We start from the raw sequence: 9,690 nt of genomic DNA, 5'->3' as shown, positions 1-9,690 counted from the left end.
GACTCTCATTTTTTCACTTCAAGGTGAGTCACCCGCCTCTTCTATTGAGGAGCATTGTTTGACTCCTTATAGGATATCCCAATGTCATCTATGATTTTCACATTATTGTTGACCCTTGCCTCTCAAGAGCTTTGCATGAGAATTCGGAAGCTGCATCTTCCTTAGCTCTTGCTGCTGGTGTTGCACTTGGTGTTGCCTTTGTTGTTATCCCTCTTTGAGCTTGTCCCCCCTCCCCATATGCTCAAGATTGGGAGGATGATGACTTGTTGGCTAAAAACTTGTAGGATAGTACATCCTTTTCTTTATCTTTTAGATTAGGGTGTGATTGTTTGTGACTCCCTCATGCTTGCTTTATGTGTTTGTTCCCTCTTGAAGGACCCAAGTTACTCTGTCGGTGCTTGGAATGGGACGTTGATTGTCTTTATGTGTTTGTGCTCTCCTAGAGGACCTGAGTTACTCTGTTGGTGCACTTGGAAACATGGGATTATTTGTCATGCCCTTCTATTTCTTAATCGCCTTTCTTCTATTTGTCGTATTTTGATTTTAGATCTCAGGGATGATGCAAAGTGTTGGGTCATTTAGGCTCTCTTCCATGTTGACCCAATTTTTCTTTTATCTTTGTTTTCATATGCCTTCTTCATATGATTCATAGAGCTTGACACCATGATGAAATACTGATATGCAACTATATAAATTGTCTCACCTCACTGAGCTATGAATTATGATGTCGAATCAATAGATCTCCCCGTGCCTTTATGTTTTTGTTGATGTTGTGGGTCTCATGCATCATCCGACAAAGATGACATTCCATAGAAACATCTCATTATGCTGACGTGACACAACATCTCTTCTTCTTAGTATGGCATGCATTCCATGCATACCATTCTAAGGGGGGCTTTCACATCTCTGCATTTCTGCATTTGCATCATGATTGTCTATCTCGTGGTCTCTTTTTATCTTTGTCGCTATTATGGGGGCCAATCCACTTGATCTTTATTTTTATAGCCTTTATGGGGGCCAATCCACTTGATCTTTATTTTTATCGCCTTTGTGGGGGCCAATCCACTTTATCTTCATCGCCTTGTAGGGGTCGATCCACTTGATCTTTTGACTTTTGTGGGGGCCAAACCACTATCTATCTATGGTCGCCCTATCATATGGCTATCTAGTATAACACAACTTGCTGCCCATATTGGCGAAATCTTTTTCTTTTTATTATCCAAGTGATAGTAGCCCTATCGTATGGCTATCTAGCGTAACACAACTTGGTACCCATACCAACAAAATCTTGTTATCTTAGTGTTTGATTGTATCATTTTATCATAATTTTTGCTTTTTCATCTAACATGTTTTTGATGAAACAACCTAGGAACATCTTAGAAAGGTTCAGGTCTCTTCCCTGGGGGCAACTCTACATGGTTGGAGGATTTTGCTTCCCCTTCATATATCAAGAAAATTTCTCTACTTTAGCTCACATCTTGTGATAATAATATGCTTGCTAATGTGGGGGCAAATTGTAGTGTCGTAAATTGCACCCCATGAGATTTCACGCTACATAGGTGCCTTCGCTTAATATCAAATCGAAACCTTTTTCATCTCTTTATTTTTTTGTGCACATGGCTTGCCCTGTCACCCACTATTTTGGTATTTCCTTCGACCTCATTGACTATTTGACTTGTGGACTTTAGCATGCCACAAAGACGTCCATGCGTTGTGCTAGCATCCCGCGAATTCGTAGTTCATAGGTGGTCGTTTGAATGTTGTGTCCACATTTGGTAGAGTTTGTAACACCCCTCTTAGTGATCACCGATGTCTTTTTGCTTCTTGCATGTATATCTTCCCTCTTGGGCTTCATTTGAACTCTCTAGCAACTCTTTTTTCACATTCTCTAGTTGCAAGATCATTCTCATTGCTCTCTCTCACGCCATTGAAGCTTTCTAATGATATTTTCTAGCATTCTTGTTCCTTCTTTGTGCTTAAAGAAGGTTTGATGCTTCATCGTCTTCACTCCGTGAGCTCTTAGCTTTGGGTGTGGAAGGGGAGTTCTTCTTTCTTCTCTTTTATTGTCTCTATTAGCATATTTACATTACTCTTGGCTTTCTATTTCTATTATTGATTTATCTATCAATCTATCTTGACTGTCCATGGAGGTGGAAAGACCAAAATGGGGGTTTGATTGTGGTAGACCTCTAAACACAAACCCAACATTTTTCCTTCTTGCTTGTGTGCAAGATTGGTTGGCGAAGAGCACGTTGCTAGAAGCTTCAATCGTGGATCGATTGTGAGGCTTTCTTTTCTCATCTCTATTTCTTTTATCCTTTTACATTTCCATAGTCATTTTTTGTTTCCCGCTGTGCATTTATTTAGCTTTATAATATTTGAAACACATATCCATCATTCTATGCTTTCTATATGAAACTCTATACTCTATGTGTACGAGATGCTAGCGCGTCGCACTATCGTCTAAAACCCACGCGTGTGTCATCTAACAAAAAGTTAGTGGAGGGCGTCAAGAAGCCTTTGTGACACGTTCAATGTTATCTACGAGGTATCTAGCAGTCTTAGACTTTGTACTCATTTTGAGTGGAGAGGTAGACAAGTGAGTCCCTGAGAGATTGATATTCGCTTGTCAATATGGTTCGCTTTTCCCCCTCTACACTATATTAATTTTGAAATATAATAAACTTAGAAAAATCTATTTAACTCAAACTATTTGTAACCTAGTCTAAATTTTGATTTCATACCAACTCATATAAACTCTTGACCTTAAATCAACCACAAATAATTATGCCGAGAGGCATCTACAATGACATCAAAATGTCTATAAACAAAAATTCAATTTTGAAACAATTTGACATGCAAATGACGAGCAAATGCATGAACTATGTCATCTTTAGGTTTTTGTGGAGGTGTTATTTTCTTACTCCAAATAAAATATAACCCTCACCACTTGTTTCCAACTATATGAAACCGTTACATTCAAATGATAGTGGAAGAGTTCTATAGTATTTAAAAGAGAACAACCAATTATTATCCATACTTAAGCAACTCTATTATTATCTATATTTTTGAAACTTTTGTATACTACTAATATTGTTGCAATCGTCATATTTCCTTCTATTATAAGATATCTCCCGACATAATTTACCTATATTTAAAAAATATAGATATACAAGATATACAAGTTTTATTACAACTCTACAAATACGACCACCATCGAACACTGCATATTGTTCAAACTATTCATACTAGAAAGAAAAATACATTGGCCTCATGACCTAATTTTCTTTCTTATTTGCATCCATTACAATAGATTTCCTGCCATGGCAGGACCTAACAAATTAAAAAGAATTACGCAAGTCACGGCGAAATATCTGTGGGACCAAAGATACCAATTTCAATAGATTCAGTGAATCTCCGCTAAAATAAAAAAATCAAATCACATGGCGTGGTATAGTTGTCACCGGTTTTTGCTCTGTTATAATCACACACGTACAGGCTTAAACAACTGCACACGGAAAAGACTTTCCTACCTGCCACTTTGATACTTTTCTTGCAGGGTTAGGGTTCTCCTCGTTGTCTCAACGTCCAACTAATTTTTTTATTTGGTTATTTAAGCTTTGCTCAGCCTTCCACGAATTTAATATTTCACTCACTCCTGGAATTGTGGAGAACAAAAAGCTACTCGCGGGATTCAGAATCGAATCTTCTTCACAAGGTATGACCTGCGAACTGGTTATATCATTGATAAGGGAGTGGCCTATTTTCAGCTGGTTCTCTAAAATTCATGTGATGGCGGAATACAATTAGGGTTATACATGGTTTAGAAGCTTTGAATAAATTTTGCATTTCAATGTATGTTTGGTGCATTTTTTAGCCGCCAGTAATCAGACAGAAATAGCAGGAAGTTCAAAAGTATTTATGTACATGCTTATTTATGTGTATACGCATATATGTGTTTGTGTGTGTGTGTGTATTATGTAATTGTTGAATCGAAGACTGAAATTCTGTTTTCATGGGTGTGTACCATAATGGATCTTCTTGGGCTTATGGATGGAGAGGTGAGGGAATCTAGTCCATCAATTATGTTTATAATTCTAGTAACTTTCTTTGTCCATCAATAATGTTTATAGTTGTAGTAACTTTCTTTGTTTTTTATTTAAATTATATAGGTTATACTATGCTGTACACGCTGGATTTGTTTTCTGTATCTTTCTGTGACTATTATCGTGCTCTTCCCAGGGAAATTCTTCTATTCATTTTTGTTTCAGGGTGTTATTTTTTATTTTAGTTTTTCCATTTTTATTTAGACTGTCCTTGTTTACATACATTTTATATCTTGAATTATAGTTTGATCTAGATTCTTTAGATGGATGTACCCGTAGGTCTCTCTCTTGATAAGTTATTTATTGTGTATGCCTACTGCACCTTATATGCTCTTTTCCGTCGTCTGGCCCATCTGCTGTGATCTATGGATCATCCCGACTCTTTTATATTTGTAATTATTTGAGATTTTCATTTTCTCCTTTTCAAATTTTGATTTTTCTTATTTTCTGATTCCTATCAGGGATTTCAGATTGGTAGAGAATGTGGTTTAGGGTTTTTATTCCAAAGAGTATTTTGCCACTAAAATATCAATTTAGTGTCTATAAAATTATTGTATAAAGATCTTTCTATTTTCTTGATGATCTACAATCCCTATCTTTTCTTCTGTTATGATTTTCCATTTTTTAAAATCTACGGGACCATTTCATTGCAGATTTGCTACAAAGTTATCTAAGTGCCACCTGTCCAATAATTAAAGTGATGCAACCCCATGGGACTCATTTTGATCAATCACATATTTAAATTTGTTTTCCTAATTGGTATCTAATGAAAAAGTAACCGAGTTGAATGCATGAGTTTTCCACAATCCATGAAATTGAATTTTATGTTTTCTGGATTTGATTGTGTAAAGTTTTTTTTCATCAACGTTTCGAATCACCCTCGTGATTCATCATCAGAATGAAAGAGTGCAATCATAGTAAGAATCACAGAGGGTGATTTGAAAGATTTGAAACGTTTGATGAAATTACAATTCCATGTTCTCTGGATTTGATTGTGTAAAGTTTTTTTTCATCAACGTTTCAAATCACCCTCGTGATTCATCATCAGAATGAAAGAGTGCAATCATAGTAAGAATCACAGAGGGTGATTTGAAACGTTTGATGAATTTTTTTTTTACACAATCAAACCCAGTAATCGAGTTGCTTCGACTTGTTGTATTCCATCTTCAAAATTCATGCTGAAATTTTGCCTTATGCCTCTAGGTTTTGAGTGTTTGCATTCAGTAAGAATTATTCTCTAATGGACTCTCTATGGATAATTAAATTAACCGATAGACTAATTTAAAAATTACCTAAATTTTCATGGCAATTGTAATTCTACCAAGGTCCAAATACTAAAATCTACAGGATCATTCCATTGCATATATGGTTTAGAATCTACTCCGTAGAATCCGGTTAAAAAGTGCATCACATTCTGCCAAATTTTGAAATCTATAGGATCATTTCATTGCAAATCTAGTCCAGAATAATCTCAGTATCACGCACTGGAAAACTTCAGTGATGCAGCTGTATGTGACCACTAGGCTAGGGCCATATTTCAATTTTTTCCCTAATGGGTATCAAGCGCACAAACAATTGATTTATTTTTGACATTTTGTTTTTCTTTTCGTAAAATTTAGCCAGGAATTGGGTCAGTCCTTTGCATTAGACAAAAATTCATTCCTGGTAGGCTCTTTGTGAGACAAGTAATGTAACCAATGACAACTTGACGGTGTTTTTTTCATTTAAATTTTACATACTTTATTTTTGGATGGTGGACTTCTTTTTAGTACTTACCTAGTGTTCCTGTGGAGTGAGGCTACCACAATTTTTTTTGAACTTTTATATGTGGTATAAAATATGTGGTTGTTATTGAGTATCTGCGTTTATGTCTTGTCCAATTTGTTGTACTTTTCTGATGATTCTATAAAACTTTCAATTTTCTAATTAGGAAAGGTCGCAAGGAATGTTCACGTAGTCATATTAGCTATAGAAAAGAGCAAGCAAACTCTTGTGGCATATGTCAAAGTAAAGCCTTAGAGTAGCAGTTACCTAATGATAGTTGTTATAAAACATAGCAGCACATCTATTTTTGCATATATTCTTTAAAATCATTTGATGAATAGAATCAGCAATCACGTCATTCTACATGCCAAAACCAAACATAGCGTCTTTCCAATTGAGATCATGATTAAAAATCGCAAAGAAGTCTCTAAAATTACCCAAAAAGAGACCTTAATGGTTCTCTTCTCTTTTGTATCGCAAAAGAAGAACTAGGGTTGTTTGCAATTGCACAGGCTGCCCAAGCTTGCTTGCATCATATCCATATGGCCATGCACTTGGAACCATGCCCTTTATATTAGCAACCATACATTTAAGTCTTGTCTTTGAGGGGTCCACAAGTACTAGGAGGTGTTTGAGAATCTTGCTCTGTATGATTGCATTCATGACCATTCTCTCTATGGACTGAACTCCCTCTCGACTCCTAGGTCACGCAAGGAAGTAGATAGTTTTTTCTTTAGTTGCTTGCAAGAATTTGATAAAGAATTGGAGATTGTGACTTTGGTGTGCAAGATAAGGTAAAAGCCACAAATTTGTGAGATGGAGGATCTGGAATAGGTGCGAGGATTGTGAATTGGAACTCAACTGCCATTGCACTAATGGCAAATTGGAATTCTTCATCATCTACCTTTGAAATTGCAAGAAAGTCGACACCCTTGGAATGGACAATGGTATTTGGGCAAGAAAATTCTCATGGATTAGTTGTAGGGGTCAAGCATCTTGGGATAATCTAGGAAGTGGTTATGCAAATAGGAGGAAATATGTGGGGAATGACGTGAGACGGGAGCTGAGAATTGGAGATGCTAGGTTTCATTGTAGGACGAGAGGCTAGGATTGGACATAACAAAGGAAGTATGGAAGTCCATTGAAACTATGTTGAAGAGTGAAATAGGCAAAGAAAATAATATGGAGAAATGTAGAGGACAGATGCATAACCAAAGATCAAGATGGGATGGAAAATTGGAAGTTGATAGGTCTATTTGAACATTGCATAGGAAGAAACGAATGGTAGAAGCATTGAGAACCTTTGTGGGAATTAGATGCCGAAGTGGAAATTAGTATAAGACATTAGAATGAAAGGTCAAAAATCTTTTGAAGGTTTGCAAGAAAAGATTAGAGGGATTGTGGGAAAAGATAGGAGGACCAGGTGTAGAGTTTCATTGTGGGATTCAAGGTGAGAACTAGACATGGGGATGAAAGTCCAGAAGTCCATTGAAACTCTGTAATTGGATGTAAAGGATGTGGGAAACATGTAGAACCGATGAAGGGAAGTGGAGGCGGAATGGAGGAAGTCGGGAAGTGCAACATGATTCTGCAAGAGGAGTGGAAGAAAATGTGGAAAGGAGCAGGGAACAAGAGGTTTGGATAGCTAGGGGTGGAAAAGTTTTGTAAGAGGGATTGGAGATGATATGATAAAAACATGTGAAATTGGAGGATGGAAGTGGAGGAAATGGAAGATTGTGGGTTTGAGGGAATGGAAGGGATCTCGGGACATGTAATGCCCCTCATAATATATTCATTTTTAGTATTCATTGTTTCAATTATTCCCATTTGATCAAAGGATTATGTTGGTGTAAATAATTATTCGTCATGGATATTATTACACCTTACTTAAGTTTACTTAGGATAATGCATTTCATAGTAGTTTGGGTATGAGACACTTGGGTGTTTGTGCCACATTGGGATTGTGTGTTTAGGAGAATTTCCAACTTTTATGGTGTTGATCTTATCTTGTTGTTACATTCCACCTCATGTGGAATATTATATTGTTTCTCCTACCTACCCACACCTATTTCCTACCTACCCTTTTTTCTTATTGAGCAACATATCATATTTGTGTGCTCACATATCCATATAGCCTTGCCTATATAAGCAGGCTCATCTACATTGTTTGTACGGGCAATCATTGAACAACATGTAATGATCCAGTTGATCAGTATTTTCTTGATAGAATACAGTTTATTTCTATTATCTATTTTGTTCTCTCTTTTTTGTGCTTTCCATTGTCTCTAGATCTTGGCAAAATCTCACGTGGTATCAGAGCCATTAGAGTGTCATTGGTTTGCCAATTGAGAGAAATTTTGGGATTGCATTTTGGAGCTTTCTATTGCAGGTTTTTATTGGAGCTTGTTGGGTCAGATCTGAGGTCACGATTGGATTGAGGAGGTTCGAGCAATTAAGAATCGCCTTTTATTTCGTCCAAATCCGACATCCGAGGCCAAATCTAGAGCCGTTTGAAGGTGGAGGGTGGTGACTTGTCCCACACCGATTTGCAATTTTGGAGCATTTTTTGGTTTTTGTCTTCAAAAAATTAAAAAAAATAAAATAATTTTTTCGAGGTGCCCTGCAGGTGTCAGCAAGCATTGCGGCCCCGCAGTGTACTTGCGGGTGTCCACAGGCACTGCGGCCCCGCAGTGTACCTGCGGGTGTCCCGCAGTGTACTTGCAGGCCCCTCCCTGTATGGGGGGTACTTTGCCTTTAATTTGTTTTTACATTTTTTTAATAAATAATTTTTTTTTTCAGTTTTTCTTATTTTTTAAAATAAGTTTTTTTAATAGCAAAAAAAATAAACTTTTTAATAAAGTTTTTTTTTGTCTTTAAAAATTGCCTTGTTTTTTTTTTCTTTATTTTTTAATAAAGTTTTTTTTATATGGGCGCATAGTAAATTGTTGTTTTATTTAGATTTTTAAAATCTTTTAAAAACACAAATATCATTTAATAAGCAAAATTGGAAACACAATTTATTTCTTGTCACTTAACACCTGTCTTGCAGTGCTTCCAATCGACAGTCAAGTGGGGGGGTTGATTTGCTCCTTTATATCTCTTGGCCACATCCCAATCGGAGGAGTCTTTTTCTGCAGTATTCTACAGGGCTTCTTGGTGGCATCATTTTCATGTTTCCAGATTTGCACTATCATGTTGTATGCTCTTGCATGAGCTATGTTGTAATGCACTATCATAAAGTGCCACACCTCTTTGTATCTTGTCATTGTTGACATATTTGATGTAATCCTCTTGTACACGTAGATTAGGAATATTTTGTGAGACTTGGTCCATGGCTCCAGTTGAGACTTAAGATTGTACACATTTGTGCATGGCTCCCGTGAGACTTGGATTGTACCAATATTTCTGCCATTTACGAGTATCCAGATGATGCTCAAAGCAGGTTGTCTCCATGCTTGATCTTCATTTTGTTGCAGCGAGTGATTCATCGTCATCAACTTGGTACCTAGTTTTGTCACACTCTGACATTATTGGTGCAGCATCGACTCTCTTTCTTCCTTATGGGGAGGTATTTTGGTCAACATCATTGGACCATCTTTGCAGGAGATTCGACATTGAGGGAGGGCTTCATGGTCTTTTCTTCTCTCATATGGGGGGGACTTTTTCCTCACATGGGGTTTTGTTCCTCACATGCTTCTACGAGAGTTCTCTTGTATTGTTTTCATCTCTTTTGGGGGAGGGTTTCTTCCCATAGGGGTTTTCTTTCTTTCCCCTCTTTGTGAGAGATTTCATTGCATTGGTTTGCATGCATTTGCATTTG

General features: G+C 36.8%; 1 protein-coding gene across 2 annotated transcripts in view; it reads left to right on the top strand.

The window, feature by feature from the left end:
• The first annotated feature begins 3,311 nt into the window (after positions 1-3,311).
• LOC131034008 (uncharacterized) overlaps positions 3,312-9,690 on the top strand; it is a 96,061-nt gene continuing 89,682 nt past the window's right edge. Inside the window, exon 1 of one of the 2 annotated variants that reach the window (XM_057965336.2) lies at positions 3,312-3,718. The gene's annotated coding sequence lies outside the window, so the exon portion shown is untranslated. Of the gene's footprint in view, positions 3,719-3,761; positions 4,062-9,690 lie in introns of those variants that run through there. The other variant, XM_057965337.2, reaches the window with a different exon arrangement.

The sequence above is a fragment of the Cryptomeria japonica genome, chromosome 2, assembly GCF_030272615.1.
Source record: "Cryptomeria japonica chromosome 2, Sugi_1.0, whole genome shotgun sequence".
Lineage (NCBI taxonomy): Eukaryota > Viridiplantae > Streptophyta > Pinopsida > Cupressales > Cupressaceae > Cryptomeria > Cryptomeria japonica.
Note: the sequence above shows the minus strand (reverse complement) of the source record. Positions and strands in the feature narration are given on the sequence as shown.